Genomic DNA, 18,921 nt, shown 5'->3' on the forward strand with positions numbered 1-18,921 from the left:
CAGCCTGCAGCCGTGACAGGCTGTGCGATTTTACAAAAAATAACACTTTTAGATACATTTATTTATCCCGATCTCCCCCCAATTCATCCCTTGATCCCCTTCCAACCACCCATATATATATATATATATATATAGAATATATAGCTATATATATGTATAGTATATAGCTATATATATATATAGCATATAGCTATATATATAGTATATAACTATATATATATATATATATATATATATATATATATATATATATATATATATATATATATATATATATATAATATTTACTGGATTGTGATTTTATTTACTGTGCTTTACTGCAGTTAGATAGGGGTTAGTATAATAGGCAGGGTATATAGTGTTTAGGGTATAGTGTAGGGTATTTAGGGTTTAGTATATAGTTTAGTATATAGAGTAGGGTATATAGGGCTTAGTTTATAGTGTAGGGTATATAGGGATTAGTATATAGTGTAGGGTGTATAGGGTTTAGTATATAGGGGTTAGTATATAGTGTAGGGTGTATATATAGGCTTTAGTATATAGCGTAGGATATAAAGGGTTTAGTATATAGTGTCGGGTATATCGTGTAGGGTAAATCGGGTTTAGTGTACAGTGTAGGGTATATAGGGCTGTATATCAGTAGTGTAAAGGGTGGCATATAGGTTCAGGGTTTATACGCTTACGTATATAGTGTCAGTGTGGGGTCTGATATTGTCTGTGCATATACAGGCTTGTTAGGGTATATTGTGTCCTTTATATTGTGTTCTGCACTATATACGTGATGGCGAAGAGATCTTTTACTGCTCAGCAGATTGTAGATCTGATCTGCCAGTCTGGGGAATCCAGTGAGGAATTAGACTCTGAAGAATCAGAGCCTGAAGATTCAGACTCAGAGTTTGAGCCAATCCCTGACAGTGACACCCTACCAAGTGAATCGGACGTGGAGGAGACTGAGAGTTCTGAGACAGCCATGCCAGAGCAGCCAAGCACTAGTCAGGAGCAGGAAGAGAGTGTCGCAACACCCAGACAGAGACGCCGCAGGCAACAGAGCGCTTCTACTAAACGTCGCCGCACTGACGTACCGGAGGAATTGCTTCACCCCGTGTGGTCGCCTGCCAACCTAGAAGCACCCTCAATTCCTCCTTTCACAGGCCAGGCTGGAATAAAAGTGCAAACGGCTAACCTCTCCCCAATTCAATTTATGGAACTCATAATCACTGATGAGCTCCTCGGCTCTATTGCTGAGCAAACAAACTTATACGCTCAGCAACACATTGCTGAGAAACCGCAATCCAGCTATGCGAGGCCTAAGAACTGGTGGCCCACTACAGTGGAGGAAATAAAAACATTTTTAGGCCTCACAATAAACATGGGCATTACCAAAAAACCAGACCTAAAACGGTATTGGTCGAAAAGACCAATTCAACATATGGGGATTTTTTCGCAAACAATGTCGAGGACACGTTATTTGACCATCTTGCGCTTCCTCCATTTCAGTGACAATTCCCAGTACCAAACCGGAGAAGATCCAAATATTGATCCCCTATACAAAATTCGGCCCCTAATTGACTACCTATCGCAAAACTTTTCAGAGGTATACGTGCCAGAAAAAAATATAAGTATTGACGAGTCCCTGGTACACTTCACTGGTCGACTTAGGATCAAGCAATACATCCCTTCCAAGCGTGCCAGATATGGCATACAAATTTATAAGCTTTGTGAAAGCAGCACTGGCTTTACATGCGCTTTCCGAGTGTACGAGGGAAAAGACAGCCAGCTGGATCCACCTGGGTGCCCACCTTATATGGGCACAAATGGTAAAGTTGTCTGGGATCTGATTCACCCTCTCCTGAACAAAGGATACAACCTGTACCTAGACAACTATTACACCAGCATCCCACTATTCAAACATTTAGCGAGAGAGAACACGCCAGCTTGCGGTACCATCAGATCCAACCGCAAAGGCTTCCCTCAGAGCCTTGTCAACAAGCGCCTCAAACCTGATGAATCTGAGGGTCTCCGCAGTGAAGAGATGCTGGCTCTGAAGTACAGGGGAAAAAGGGACGTATATATGCTTTCAACCATACATACTCCTGAAAGCATAACACCCAGGACTGGAGCACAAGAGAAACCTAAATGTGTTCATGAGTACAGCCAATATATGGGTGGTGTAGACCGCAATGACGCGGCAATGAAGCCGTACCTGGCCGCACGCAAAACCAGATATTGGTATAAAAAATTAGGCTGCAGTTGGGAATTTACAACAGCTTTATACTATACAAAATGTCAAAAAACCCTCTCAGCAATTTAGAATTCCACGAGGAAATAGCTGAATCTCTCATTTCCAAAGCTGCAACTCACCCTGGCAGAAGATTTGATTCAGTCGAGAGACTTTCTGGATATCATGTTCCAGAAATTATACCACAGACGGGGAAAAAGCAATACCCCCAGAAAAAGTGTAGGGTCTGCACTAAACAAAAAATAAGGACGGATACACGATACCATTGCCCCGAATGTCCCGAAAAACCAGGACTTTGTTTGAAAGACTGTTTCAAAGTGTACCACACCTGCCTAAATTTTTAACTTGGATTGTCCTTCAAATTTATGGTACACAAAGCGCCAGTAGCCACACATAGGCGATATAATTTTATTCAGAAGGAGCAACTGAAACCCCCCGCCCAAAAAAAATTGCTACATTTATTTTTTCTTCCCAAACATTCCATTCAAATTGAAGTATTGTAGGCATTCACCCCACAAATGATTCAGTAATTCCTTCTGAATAAAACGATACCACATATGCGTGGCTAGACTATTGCTTTAGTTCAAAGCTGTGCTGAGAAGAAGTTGTCAATTATTGAACCTTCAAAGACCATAAATCACACGTTTGCAATTTCCAGCACAGCCCGCTTTCAATTAAGTCTGAGGTAAAAAGTCCCTCAATTTCCCACCAAAATGAACCCATTTTGTAAACTAGACCCCCTGAAGTATCCATCCGTGGGGGCATTGATGATTTTGACAGCACATATTATTGGTGGAAATTGATGGAATGTATAAGGACAAAAAGAAAAATTCATTTATTTTATTCAATTTCCACCAATAATCTGTGCAGTCAAAATCATCAATGCCCCCATCGATGAATACCTCAGGGGGTCTATTTTACAGAATTTGACAGACTCTTTACCTCAGACTTCATCAAAAGCGGGATGTATTGGAAAATGCAAGCGTGTGATTTATGGTCTTTGAAGGTTCAATAATTGACAACTTCTTCTAAGCACTGTATTGGACTAAAGCAATAGTCTAGCCACACATATGTGGTATCGTTTTATTCAGAAGGAATTACTGAATCATTTGTGGGGTGAATTTCTACAATACTTCAAAGCGTGTCTGTCACAAAACAGAAAAACTGACATGTCTGAATAAAAAAATGATTTTTTCTTTTTGTCGTTATACATTCCATCAATTTCCACCAATAATCTGTGCAGTCAAAATCACCAATGCCCCCATCAATGGATACCTCAGGAGGTCTAGTTTACAGAATGGGGTCATTTTGGCGGGAATTTGACAGACTTTTTACCTCAGACTTCATCAAAAGCGGGCTGTGCTGGGAAAAGCAAGCGTGTGATTTATGGTCTTTGAAGGTTCAATTATTGACAACTTCTTCTAAGCTCTGTATTGGACTAAAGCAATAGTCTAGCCACACATATTTGGTATCGTTTTATTCAGAAGGAATTACTGAATCATTTGTGGGGTGAATTTCTACAATACTTCAAAGCATGTCTGTCACAAAACAGAAAAACTGACATGTCTGAATAAAAAAATGATTTTTTCTTTTTGTCGTTATACATTCCATCAATTTCCACCAATAATCTGTGCAGTCAAAATCACCAATGCCCCCATCGATGGATACCTCAGGAGGTCTAGTTTACAGAATGGGGTCATTTTGGCGGGAATTTGACAGACTTTTTACCTCAGACTTCATCAAAAGCGGGCTGTGCTGGGAAAAGCAAGCGTGTGATTTATGGTCTTTGAAGGTTCAATTATTGACAACTTCTTCTAAGCTCTGTATTGGACTAAAGCAATAGTCTAGCCACACATATTTGGTATCGTTTTATTCAGAAGGAATTACTGAATCATTTGTGGGGTGAATTTCTACAATACTTCAAAGCATGTCTGTCACAAAACAGAAAAACTGACATGTCTGAATAAAAAAATGATTTTTTCTTTTTGTCGTTATACATTCCATCAATTTCCACCAATAATCTGTGCAGTCAAAATCACCAATGCCCCCATCGATGGATACCTCAGGAGGTCTAGTTTACAGAATGGGGTCATTTTGGCCGGAATTTGACAGACTTTTTACCTCAGACTTCATCAAAAGCGGGCTGTGCTGGGAAAAGCAAGCGTGTGATTTATGGTCTTTGAAGGTTCAATAATTGACAACTTCTTCTAAGCTCTGTATTGGACTAAAGCAATAGTCTAGCCACACATATTTGGTATCGTTTTATTCAGAAGGAATTACTGAATCATTTGTAAGGTGAATTTCTACAATACTTCAAAGCGTGTCTGTCAAAAAACAGAAAAAACTGACATGTCTGAATAAAAAAATGATTATTTTTTTTTGTCGTTATACATTCCATCAATTTCCACCAATAATCTGTGCAGTCAAAATCACCACTGCCCCCATCGATGGATACCTCAGGAGGTCTAGTTTACAGAATGGGGTCATTTTGGCGGGAATTTGACAGACTTTTTACCTCAGACTTCATCAAAAGCGGGCTGTGCTGGGAAATGCAAGCGTGTGATTTATGGTCTTTGAAGGTTCAATAATTGACAACTTCTTCTAAGCTCTGTATTGGACTGAAGCAATAGTCTAGCCACACATATTTGGTATCGTTTTATTCAGAAGGAATTACTGAATCATTTGTGAGGTGAATTTCTACAATACTTCAAAGCGTGTCTGTCAAAAAACAGAAAAAACTGACATGTCTGAATAAAAAAATTATTATTTTTTTTTGTCGTTATACATTCCATCAATTTCCACCAATAATCTGTGCAGTCAAAATCACCAATGCCCCCATCGATGGATACCTCAGGAGGTCTAGTTTACAGAATGGGGTCATTTTGGCGGGAATTTGACAGACTTTTTACCTCAGACTTCATCAAAAGCAGGCTGTGCTGGGAAATGCAAGCGTGTGATTTATGGTCTTTGAAAGTTCAATTATTGACAACTTCTTCTAAGCTCTGTATTGGACTAAAGCAATAGTCTAGCCACACATATTTGGTATCGTTTTATTCAGAAGGAATTACTGAATCATTTGTGGGGTGAATTTCTACAATACTTCAAAGCATGTCTGTCAAAAAACAGAAAAAACTGACATGTCTGAACAAAAAAAATGATTTTTTCTTTTTGTCGTTATACATTCCATCAATTTCCACCAATAATCTGTGCAGTCAAAATCACCAATGCCCCCATCGATGGATACCTCAGGAGGTCTAGTTTACAGAATGGGGTGATTTTGGTGGGAATGTTACTATTTCAGTGACTTAGTGCTTCAGAGAAGTGATGTACAACGCAGAAAACAAGCATTGTAGATTTTGTTCACTGAAAAGCAAAATTACACTTTTTTTCACAGTCTCTACAATGTACCAAAGATGTAAATAGTTTTCATTTTTTTTGCACATATATATTAGAAACATATGGCAGAATACATTTTGAAAAGAATTTATGTTTTAATTCAAGATATATACATATTTTTGGTTGAAAATTTCAGACAATATACATTTTTTTTACTTTTTTTTAGCATAAATTCTCTTAAAAAACATATAAAATTCCATTATCAATATAATTAAGTGGTATAGATAAAAAGCCCTATTTGTTCTGAAAAAAACAATATCACATTTGTTTGGATAGACCAAAAATTTACTGAAATATCTAAACTCAAACAAAGCATGTCAAAACCAAAAAAAACGCTCTGGTCCTTAAGGCCATTTTATATGTTGGTCCTTAAGTGGTTAAAGGGAACATAAACTGAGAAGGATATGGATTTTTCCTTTTAAAATAATACCTGTTGCCTGACTTTCCTGCTGATCCTGTGTCTCTTATACTTTAATTCACAGCCCCTCAATAAGCATGCAGATCAGGTGCTCTGACTGAAGTCAGACTGGATTAGCTGCATGCTAGTTTAAGGTGTATTATTCAGCCACTACTGCAGTCAAAGAGATCAGCAGGACTACCAGGCAACTGGAATTGTTTAAAAGGAGAGATCAAGATCCCTCTCAGTTTAGGTTCCCTTTAAGTACAATCCTGCAGCACCAAAGGGAGAAGAACTATCGGCTCAGTTGTGATGACGTGACGCAGGTATACTTTTTTTGCTTGTGTATCAAGACGTTTCTTGTATATCAAGTCAAGATTTCACAAAAATGTTTGCTTGTATTGCAAATCGTTCTTTTCGCCTTTTGTACGTGACTTTCATGTCCAAAAGGCTGCTGTGCCTCAAGTTACCTAAGGGTCTGAACTTTTTTATTGTGCATTTTAAGAGGGTATACAACTAATACTTTTTAAATTATAAGCATGTAAATAGTGATGGACGCAAAACTAAAAAAATGCTCCTTTATTTCCAAATAACATATTGGCGCCATACATTGTGATAGGGACATAATTTAAATGGTGTAATAACCGAGACAAATCGGCAAATAAAATATGTGGGTTTTAATTATGGTAGCATGTATTATTTTAAAGCTATAATGGCTGAAAACTGAGAAATAATGATTTTTTTCCCATTTTTTTCTTAATATTCCTGTTAAAATGCATTTACTAAAAAATAATTCTTAGCAAAATGTACCACCCAAAGAAAGCTTAATTGGTGGTGGAAAAAACAAGATATAGATCAATTCATTGTGATAAGTAGTGATAAAGTTATTGGCGAATGAATGGGAGGTGAAAATTGCTCAGATGCATAAGGTGAAAAACGACTGAAGGGTAACGTGGACTACTAATAGGGAGGTAGGGGGAAAATGATTTGAACTTACCTGGGGCTTCTAATGGTCCCCCGAAGACATCCTGTGCCTGCGCAGCCACTCACCAATGCTCCGGTTCAGGCGGGCTCCGGTTCACTTCTGGAATTTCCAACATTAAAGACGGAAAACCACTGCACCCATGCGGCAGCGCCCTCGTTCCCGCTGATGTTACCAGGAGTGTATTGCCCAAGCCCAGTACAGTCTAGGCCCTTGCAGTACACTCCTGGTGACGTCAGCGGGAGCAAGGACATGGCCGCGCAGGTGCAGTGGTTTTCTGACTTTAAAGTCGGTAATTCCAGAAGTGAACCGGCGGCGGGGAATGGAGCATCGGTGAGTGGCTGAGCGGGCACAGGATGTCTGTGGGCGACTATTAGAAGCTCCAGGTAAGTTCAACTCTTTTTCCTCCTACCCCCCTACAGTAGTCCTTTAACTACTTTAGGACCGCGTCACGCCAATGGGCGTATCCGCGGCGGCAGCAGCAGGACTGCCTAACGCCTGCGTAAAGTCCTGGGGCTGGCTTTTGCAGGAGATAGCGAGCGAGCGAGCGCGCGCGCACACACTGTGCATACATCTCCGCTTGGTAGGCGAAGCTCCATTCCGCCTTCAGTCTCCCAGTGGCGATCGCCACTCAGAGACTGCTAGACGGCAAAACCGCCGTCTAATTACCCTGTACAGCGCTGCGATCTAAGGCAGCGCTGTACTGGGGACAGCCGTGTGACACGGCTGTCCCCTCTGTAGCTGCGGAAGTGATCGGCTGTCATAGGCTTAAGCCTATGACAGCCGATCACACTGATTGGCTGGCAAAGGGAGGGAGGGGGAGTTATAAAATTATTTAAAAAAACGGAAAAATATTTACGTAATAAATAAAAAAAAAACACCTGGGGTGCGATCAGACCCCACCAACAGAGAGCTCTCTGTTGGTGGGGAGAAAAGGGGGGGGGATCATTTGTGTGCTGAGTTGTGCGGTCCTGCAGCGAGCCCTTAAAGCTGCAGTGGACTTTAGGGGGGTAAAGCCTGTGACCCTGAAGAGGTTAAGCCAAGTTGTCCTCAATCCAAGGTTTTACTGTACTTTGGTTGGTGTAATTGTACAGTTGACCTGATTTCCATCCCAACATTGGTATTCTAATCAAAGCCATTGCATGCAGAGTGAATCTATTACTGCTACAATACTTCAGTACAGTCTTCAAACTTTAGAAATGTGCTTGTTTCTCAACAGATGGACATTATGTGCAGAACTCATTGGAGGAACGTCTCATTTCCCCTCCAGGTGATGCTGCAGATGATAATGGCGTCACACAATGTTCTCCAGGAGGAAACCCCACTACTGGACATGCGCATCACAGACTTTACCATGAGGAGAGACCACCAGATTCCTCTATTCCTGGGGAATCGTCTGATGGACCAGAGACTGCTACCCCAAATATCCATCCAGAATTTCATAACACAGTGAGATCCCATGATCCGAGTCATTCTGAGGAGTCTTTGTCCAATCAATCACTCTCTATTATACGTGGAGGTGATGACATATTCTCATGTTCCGAATGTGATCAATGCTTTGACCAGAATTCTCTCCTTGCTTTACACCAAAGAGAGCACACAGAGGAGACGCCTTTTGCTTGTTCAGAGTGTGGGAAAAACTTTGCTGTGAGAGGAAGCCTTCTGAGGCACCAGAGAAGTCATGCTGGCAATCGACCTTTTTCATGCTCAGAGTGTGGGAAATGCTTTGTTGAGAAAGGAAATTATCTTAGACACCAAAAATTTACACAGGCGAACGCCCTTTTTCATGTTTAGAGTGTGGGCAGTGTTTCCTTGCAAAGGGAAATCTCCAGAGACACAAGAGAAGTCACACCGGTGAGCGTCCTTTTTCATGTGCAGAATGCGGAAAATCCTTCATGGATAAGCAATACCTTCTTATACACCAGAGAATTCACACTAGGGAACGTCCATTTTCATGTCCAGAGTGTGGGAAATCCTTCATGGATAAGGAATACCTTCTTATACACCAGAGAAGGCACATAGGCGAGCATTCGTATTTGTGCACAGAGTGCGGAAAAGGTTTTATTCGCAAAGGAGACCTTCGCAGGCATCAGAAAACTCACACAGGTGAGCGACCTTTTTCATGTTCAGAGTGTGGGAAGAGTTTTGGTGCTAAAACATCTCTCCTCACGCATCAGAGAATTCACACTGGCGAGCGTCCTTTTTCCTGTTCAGAGTGTGGGAAATGTTTTACGCAGAACGTAAGTCTCCGCCTACATAAAAGACGTCACACCGGTGAGCGCCCTTTTTCATGTTCAGATTGTGGGATATTTTTTACACTGAAAGTAAATCTAGTTCGACATCAGAAAAGGCAAGCGTGTTCTCTGGTGCCAACGGCAATCTAATGCTGGATCAGAGTTCACAAGGACTGTAGTGTGGATGACACATACATTTCAATAAAATATCACTAACAAAATGATAAGCTATAGATGAGAAGCTCTCAGAACATAACTCCACCCGAAAGCTGTAGCTGGAGTCTGGTGGGCAGAGTCAGACACTGTTTCCTTTTATCTCATGCAGAGCCCTGGGTAACTGAACCACTCACAGCCGTCCAGCCTCTACCCACAGGAGCACGAGGGGTCCCAACCAGCTGTGTAACCTGTTACATACAGCAGAATCTCGTTATAGTAAACTCTGATATAGGTAACCTCTGGATATAGTAAACTCAGTCCTCAGGTCCCAGCAAATGTGTCTGTATAAATATACAATGTAAGATTAATTCTGATATAGTAAACTTCTGATTAGGGATGATAACAGATATGCAAATTGTTCAGAGTTGATGCAAATGTTTGCAAATTCTTATGCAAATATATGCAGTTTGAAAATGGACCAATCAATTTTAACCTGGGTTTAAATGGATTGGTCCGATTTCAAACTGCATACATTTGCATAAAAATTTGCATAATTTCAGAACCATTTGCATCTCATTGATCAACCCTACTACTGATATAGTAAACTACTTTTCCTGGTCCTTTGGAGTTTACTATAAAGGAATTCTACTGTATTTCCTCCTCCATGTATGATGCATTTCTGACCTGTCCAGTTGTCATTTATCTTACTTGCATGTGTAGTTGATGTGGCTCTGTAAAATGTTAAACTATAGGCTTGCTATACACCAGCGGTTCTGGATGCAAGCCTGGCTTCTGGGGCATAAAGAGATCATTTGCATATTCAGTAGCGGTGCATTGTGGGTAACCACAGATGTTCACTTATAGCTGAATTATTGTAAATTCCTTCTGTTTTAAGAGGGCAAATCAAACTGTCATTTATCTGTAACCCATTGCCGATCTCTGTATTATGCAGCGCCACAGAAGATGCTGCCGCCATATAAACCCAAAAAAATAATATTGCAGTGACCATCAATTTTCTCCTTTACATTTTGTAGAATTATACTAGTACCAAGACATGATTTAATTAAGAGGCCTATGTTATCTCTTTTTATATGCAGGGGTTGGACAAAATAATGGACACACCTAACATTTTGGCATCATAATCTATGAACATGTTTTAAGCAATCAAACCTTGACATATGTTAATTTTTTTTGTTTATTATTTCTGTTATTTGATATGTTTAATTAAAATAATAGTTTTTACAGATATTTAAACAAAAGTTGGTTATAATTTATAAAAATGGCAGATCTCTCAGAATTTCATAGAGGCCAAATTGTTGGTGCTCGTATGGCAGGCGCTACTGGAACAGAAACTGCCCCAATGCTTGGCATTTCAAGTGGTTCTGTCTCAAAAGTAGAGTTGGGCCGAACCTCCGATTTTAGGTTCGCGAACCGGGTTTGCGCACTTTCGCGGAACGTTCGGTTCGCGTTAAAGTTCGCGAACCGCAATAGACTTCAATGGGGATGCGAACTTTGAAAAAAAAAAATAATTATGCTGGCCACAAAAGTGATGGAAAAGATGTTTCAAGGGGTCTAACACCTGGAGGGGGGCATGGCGGAGTGGGATACACGCCAAAAGTCCCCGGGAAAAATCTGGATTTGACGCAAAGCAGCGTTTTAAGGGCAGAAATCACATTGAATGCTAAATGACAGGCCTAAAGTGCTTTAAAACATCTTGCATGTGTATACATCAATCAGGTAGTGTAATTAAGGTACTGCTTCACACTGACACACCAAACTCACCGTGTAATGCACCGCAAACAGCTGTTTGTACTAGTGACGGCCGTGCTGGACTGGTGCGCACCATGGCGAGAGTGCAGGTTTTGGTGGCTTTACAGCCCATATGGTCGGCCTGGCTGATGTAGCTGAATGACAGAACAGTGACTGTCCAGCTGATCAAATTTGGTCTGACCACAATGAAGCAACGACCTTATTATCTTTTGTGTGCCCCCCGAGACACTCGTCTAGGCGCTGGTCATTGCTTCATTGTGATACGCAAGCCCCTTCACCACGGCAAGGTAATGATCACGAAGGGGAATGGGCGCATGTACATGCCTTTTCTTTTGTTGTTGCAGCTGCCCTCAGTGCAGCCAGAAAAATTAGGCAGTCATGTACACGCACCATAAAAATTATTACAGCGGCCGCTGCTAGCAGCGGCCTAAAAAATTCAGCAATCCGCCTGGAGTCCCGGACCCTGTTGGTGGTGGCGGAGAAGGTAGTGAAGCGGCCTGCAGGCAGACATGCTGTGTGGAGGGACTGGGAGCGACTTAGTCTTTTTGGGGCAGGCCAGGCAGCCAGTCACACGGCGTGCAGGCAGAGATGCTGTGTGTGCGGGGACTGACTTAGTCTTGGGGCGGGCAGCAGCCCTCCGGGATCCATGCCTCATTCATTTTGATAAAGGTGAGGTACTTAACACTTTTGTGACTTAGGCGACTTCTCTTCTCTGTGACAATGCCTCCAGCTGCGCTGAAGGTCCTTTCTGAGAGGACGCTTGCGGCAGGGCAGGAGAGAAGTTGGATGGCAAATTGGGACAGCTCTGACCACAGGTCAAGCCTGCGCACCCAGTAGTTCAAGGGTTCCTCATCGCTGTTCACAGCAGTGTCTACATCCACACTTAAGGCCAGGTAGTCGGCTACCTGCCGGTCGAGGCGTTGGTGGAGGGTGGATCCGGAAGGGCTACGGCGAGGCGTTAGACTAAAGAACGTCCGCATGTCCGACATCACCATGAGATCGCTGGAGCGTCCTGTCTTTGACTGCGTGGACACGGGAGGAGGATTAGTGGCAGTGGTACCTTGCTGGCGTTGTGCTGTCACATCACCCTTAAAGGCATTGTAAAGCATAGTTGACAGCTGGTTCTGCATGTGCTGCATCCTTTCCACCTTCCGGTGAGTTGGTAACAGGTCCGCCACTTTGTGCCTGTACCGAGGGTCTAGTAGTGTGGCCACCCAGTACAGCTCATTCCCCTTGAGGTTTTTTATACGGGGGTCCCTCAACAGGCAGGACAGCATAAAAGACGACATCTGCACAAAGTCGGATCCAGTACCCTCCATCTCCTCTTGCTCTTCCTCAGTGACGTCAGGTAAGTCAACCTCCTCCCCCCAGCCGCGAACAATACCACGGGAAGGTTGAGCAGCACAAGCCCCCTGCGACGCCTGCTGCGGTTGTTCTCCTGCCGCTGTCCCCTCCTCCTCCTCCTCCTCTTCCTCCCCCAAAGAAACACCTTGCTCATCATCCTCTGAGTCTGACTCGTCTTCTGCACACGACCTCTCTTCTTCCTCCTCCTCCCCCCTCTGTGCTGCCGCAGGTGTTGAGGAAACAGCTGGGTCTGATGAAAATTGGTCCCATGCCTGTTCCTGCCGTAACGGTTCCTGGTCACGCTCATTCGCAGCTTCATCCGCCACTCTACGCACAGCACGCTCCAAGAAGTACGCGTAGGGAATTAAGTCGCTGATGGTGCCCTCACTGCGGCTCACCAGGTTGGTCACCTCCTCAAACGGCCGCATGAGCCTGCATGCATTTTTCATCAGTGTCCAGTTGTCGGGCCAGAACATCCCCATCTTCCCAGACTGTTTCGTTCTACTCCAGTTGTAGAGGTACTGGGTGACGGCTTTCTTCTGTTCTAGCAGGCGGGAGAACATGAGCAGGGTCGAGTTCCAGCGAGTGGGGCTATCGCAAATGAGGCGTCTCACCGGCATGTTGTTTTTACGCTGAATTTCTGCAAATCGTGCCATGGCTGTGTAAGAGCGCCTCAAATGCCCACAGAACTTCCTGGCCTGCTTCAGGACATCCGCTAAGCCAGGGTACTTTGCCACAAATCTTTGAACCACTAGATTCATGACATGTGCCATGCAGGGTATGTGTGTCAGCTTCCCCATATGCAAAGCGGCAAGCAGATTGCTGCCGTTGTCACACCCCACGTTGCCTATCTCCAGGTGGTGCGGGGTCAGCCACTCATCCACCTGTTTCTTAAGAGCAGCCAGGAGAGCTGCTCCAGTGTGACTCTCCGCTTTGAGACAAGCCATGTCTAAGATGGCGTGACACCGTCGTACCTGGCATGCAGCATAGGCCCTGCGGAGCTGGGGCTGTGTAGCTGGAGAGGAGAACTGCCACTCAGCCAAGGAGGAGGAGGAGGACAGCGAAGAGCATGTAGCAGGAGGAGAGGAGGTGGCAGGAGGCCTGCCTGCAAGCCGTGGAGGTGTCACAATTTGGTCCGCCGCTTTCTGCTTGCCATCGTTCACCACCAGGTTCACCCAATGGGCTGTGTAGGTAATGTAGCGGCCCTGCCCGTGCTTGGCAGACCAGCCATCCGTGGTCAGGTGTACCCTTGACCCAACGCTCTTCGCAAGAGATGACACCACTTGCCTCTCAACTTCACTGTGCAGTTGGGGTATGGCCTTTCTCGAAAAATAAGTGCGGCCTGGCATCTTCCACTGCGGTGTTCCGATGGCCACAAATTTACGGAAGGCCTCAGAGTCCACCAGCCGGTATGGTAACAGCTGGCGAGCTAACAGTTCCGCCACGCCAGCTGTCAGACGCCGGGCAAGGGGGTGACTGGCCAAAAGTGGCTTCTTCCGCTCAAACATTTCCTTCACGGACACCTGACTGCTGCTGTGGGCAGAGGAGCAGGAACCGCTCAAGGGCAGAGGCGGAGTGGAGGAGGGTGCCTGTGAAGGTGCAAGGGAGAAAGCGGCAGAAGCAGATGATGCACCTGAAGGAGGAAGAGGAGAAGGAGGGTGACTTTTCTTTTGTGTGCTGCTGCTGCTTTTGCTCAGGTGGCCATCCCATTGCTGTTTGTGCCTTTTCTCCAGGTGCCTTCGTAAGGCACTTGTCCCTACGTGAGTGTTGGCCTTTCCACGGCTCAATTTTTGTTGGCAGAGCGAACAGATGGCTTTGGTCCGATCTGAGGCACACACATTAAAAAATTTCCACACCGCTGAGCCACCCTGGGATGTGGGCACTATGGGGACCTCAGCAGCTGATGCTGAAGGGCAAGTTGGCTGGCTGTACATAGGTGGCGATACATGGTGCCGGACTCTGCCACCAGCTGTTTCTGACGAAGAGCTGCCCCAGCTTCTTTCAGCAACTTCTCTCCTCCTACTACTCTCTGACTCCCCCTCTGAACTGTCCCCCTCTTCATCTCCTCTATTGGGAACATACAGAGGATCCCTATTACCGTCATCATCGTAGTCATCCTGCCCAGCTTCGCTTGCCTCAGACAAATCCAAACTTGCACCATCAGTAGGTCCTTCATCCTCCTGACACGTTACATCCATAGTGTTGCCGCGTAACTCAGACATATGAGCTGGTGAAAATTCATCTGGCTGTAACAACAATGGCTGTGCATCAGTGATTTCAACACTAAATAATTCTTGCGAAGTGTCAAATGCAGCGGAAGTGGTGCTAGTAGTAGCGCTGGTGGCTGAGCAAGATGAGGTGTTCTGTGTCGCTAAATACTCAACCACGTCCTGACAATCTTGGGAGGTGATGGGACGTGCCTTCTTCCGAGCACTGTACTGTGGGCCAGGTCCACACGAAATTACATTTACACGACCTCGCGCAGACCTGCCGGGTGGCCTTCCTCTGCCTCTGCCACTACCTCTTCCTCTTCCTCTACCTGTTTTGTCCATATTGGGTATGCACGGAGTGGTATATCACACTGCGTGCACTCACGTAGGTAGGTGGGTTCACTTAACTGCACAGGTATGCGCACTGATGCGGTGGGTTCACTGAACAGTACAGGTATACAGTGGCAGGTTCACTGAACACAACAGGTATGCAGTGGCGGGTTCACTGAACAGGTATACAGTGGCGGGTCCACTAAACAGAACAGGTATACAGTGGCGGGTTCACAGAACAGGTATGCAGTGGCAGGATCACTGAACACAATAGGTATGCAGTGGCGTGTTCACTAAACAGGTATACAGTGGCGGGTCCACTGAACAGAACAGGTATACAGTGGCGGGTCCACTGAACAGAACAGGTATACAGTGGCGGGTCCACTGAACAGAACAGGTATACAGTGGCGGGTTCACAGAACAGGTATGCAGTGGCAGGATCACTGAACACAATAGGTATGCAGTGGCGTGTTCACTAAACAGGTATACAGTGGCGGGTCCACTGAACAGAACAGGTATACAGTGGCGGGTTCACAGAACAGGTATGCAGTGGCAGGATCACTGAACACAATAGGTATGCAGTGGCGTGTTCACTAAACAGGTATACAGTGGCGGGTCCACTGAACAGAACAGGTATACAGTGGCGGGTCCACTGAACAGGTATACAGTGGCGGGTCCACTGAACAGAACAGGTATACAGTGGCGGGTCCACTGAACAGAACAGGTATACAGTGGCGGGTTCACAGAACAGGTATGCAGTGGCAGGATCACTGAACACAATAGGTATGCAGTGGCGTGTTCACTAAACAGGTATACAGTGGCGGGTCCACTGAACAGAACAGGTATACAGTGGCGGGTTCACAGAACAGGTATGCAGTGGCAGGATCACTGAACACAATAGGTATGCAGTGGCGTGTTCACTAAACAGGTATACAGTGGCGGGTCCACTGAACAGAACAGGTATACAGTGGCGGGTCCACTGAACAGAACAGGTATACAGTGGCGGGTTCACAGAACAGGTATGCAGTGGCAGGATCACTGAACACAATAGGTATGCAGTGGCGTGTTCACTAAACAGGTATACAGTGGCGGGTCCACTGAACAGAACAGGTATACAGTGGCGGGTTCACAGAACAGGTATGCAGTGGCAGGATCACTGAACACAATAGGTATGCAGTGGCGTGTTCACTAAACAGGTATACAGTGGCGGGTCCACTGAACAGAACAGGTATACAGTGGCGGGTCCACTGAACAGGTATACAGTGGCGGGTCCACTGAACAGAACAGGTATACAGTGGCGGGTCCACTGAACAGAACAGGTATACAGTGGCGGGTTCACAGAACAGGTATGCAGTGGCAGGATCACTGAACACAATAGGTATGCAGTGGCGTGTTCACTAAACAGGTATACAGTGGCGGGTCCACTGAACAGAACAGGTATACAGTGGCGGGTTCACAGAACAGGTATGCAGTGGCAGGATCACTGAACACAATAGGTATGCAGTGGCGTGTTCACTAAACAGGTATACAGTGGCGGGTCCACTGAACAGAACAGGTATACAGTGGCGGGTCCACTGAACAGGTATACAGTGGCGGGTCCACTGAACAGAACAGGTATACAGTGGCGGGTTCACAGAACAGGTATGCAGTGGCAGGATCACTGAACACAATAGGTATGCAGTGGCGTGTTCACTAAACAGGTATACAGTGGCGGGTCCACTGAACAGAACAGGTATACAGTGGCGGGTCCACTGAACAGAACAGGTATACAGTGGCGGGTCCACTGAACAGAACAGGTATACAGTGGCGGGTCCACTGAACAGAACAGGTATACAGTGGCGGGTTCACTGAACAGGTGTACAGTGGCGGGTCCACTGAACAGAACAGGTATACAGTGGCGGGTCCACTGAACAGAACAGGTATACAGTGGCGGGTTCACAGAACAGGTATGCAGTGGCAGGATCACTGAACACAATAGGTATGCAGTGGCGTGTTCACTAAACAGGTATACAGTGGCGGGTCCACTGAACAGAACAGGTATACAGTGGCGGGTTCACTGAACAGGTATACAGTGGCGGGTCCACTGAACAGAACAGGTATACAGTGGCGGGTTCACAGAACAGGTATGCAGTGGCAGGTTCACTGAACACAACAGGTATGCAGTGGCGGGTTCACTGAACAGGTATACAGTGGCGGGTCCACTGAACAGAACAGGTATACAGTGGCGGGTCCACTGAACAGAACAGGTATACAGTGGCGGGTCCACTGAACAGAACAGGTATACAGTGGCGGGTTCACAGAACAGGTATACAGTGGCGGGTCCACTGAACAGAACAAGTATAGAGTGGCGGGTTCACAGAACAGGTATGCAGTGGCAGGATCACTGAACAGGTATGCAGTGGCAGGATCACTGAACAGGTATGGAGTGGCAGGATCACAGTACAGGTATGCAGTGGGCTGAGGGCTCACTGAACAAAACAGGTATGCAGTGGCAGGATCACTGAACAGGTATGGAGTGGCAGGATCACAGTACAGGTATGCAGTGGGCTGAGGGCTCACTGAACAGAACAGGTATGCAGTGGCAGGATCACTGAACAGGTATGCAGTGGCAGGATCACTGAACAGGTATGCAGTGGCAGGATCACAGTACAGGTATGCAGTGGGCTGAGGGCTCACTGAACAGAACAGGTATGCAGCCAGGAAGAAGTTAAGCCTAACTAATCTTTCCCTATATGAGAGACTGCAGCAGCTCGCCCTACTCTCACTAATGCAGGCACACGAGTGGCCGTAATGGCCGCCGCTGCCTGCCTTATATAAGGGGGGGTGGGGCTCCAGGGGCTAGTGTAGCCTAATTGGCTACACTGGGCCTGCTGACTGTGATGTAGAGGGTCAAAGTTGACCCTCAGTGCATTATGGGGCGAACCGAACTTCTTCCGCAAAAGGTTCGCGTGCGGTACCCGCACGCGAACCACCTACGTTCGCGCGAACCACGTTCGCCGGCGAACCGTTCGGCCCAACTCTACTCAAAAGTAATGACTAATGACTGCCTTTGAAAGAGAAGGAAAAACGTCCTCAGCAAAGCACAGTTGTGGCCAAAAGTCGAAGTTGTCTGAGAGAGACCGTCGGACTCTAAATCAAAGTGTTAGAAAAGGTCGCAATAAAATCACTGCAAAGCTGAATGAACACCTACAGAACCCATTTTCCACAAAAACTGTTCGTCAGGAGCTGCACAAATCTGGATTCCACGGAAGAACTGCATTTTGAAAACCTTTGCTCTCAAAGACAAATGTTTCAAAGCGTTTTGAGTGGTGTAGAAACCACTACAATTGGTCCCTCGAGCAGTGGAAAAATGTGATTTTTCTCTAACGAATCATCGTTTACCCTATTTCCGACCTCCGGCCGAGTGTACGTTTGGAGACAGCCGAAAGAAGCATTTCATCCATGCTGCCTTCTCCCAACCGTAAAACATGGCAGGGGTTCTGTGATGATCTGGGGTGCTATTTCTTGGACATCATGGAAGAATTAACAGCCGAGATTATTTAGGAATTTTGGGCGACCAAGTTCATCCTATGGTTCAAGAACTGTTTCCAGAGGCGAATGCCATCTTTCAAGATGATAATGCTCCAATCCATACAGCTAGAATTGTTAAAGAATGGCACCAGGAACATTTTAATGAAGTTGAGCATCTCATCTGGCCACCACAATCCCTGACCTCAACATTATTGAGCATTTATGTTGGTTATTAGAGATTCAAGTAAGAAGTCGATTTCCGCCGCCATCGTCTCTAAAAGAACTGGAAAGTGTTTTAACTGAAGAATGGGCTAAAATTCCTTTGGAAACAATTCACAATTTGTATGAATCAA

The 18,921-nt window shown here is 45.3% G+C and overlaps 1 pseudogene; it reads left to right on the forward strand.

Moving 5' to 3' along the window:
- The window catches only part of LOC137537017 (zinc finger protein 850-like), a 54,103-nt pseudogene that overhangs the window by 21,557 nt on the left and 13,625 nt on the right, over positions 1–18,921 (forward strand).

This window comes from Hyperolius riggenbachi, chromosome 10 (genome assembly GCF_040937935.1).
Source record: "Hyperolius riggenbachi isolate aHypRig1 chromosome 10, aHypRig1.pri, whole genome shotgun sequence".
Classification (NCBI taxonomy): domain Eukaryota; kingdom Metazoa; phylum Chordata; class Amphibia; order Anura; family Hyperoliidae; genus Hyperolius; species Hyperolius riggenbachi.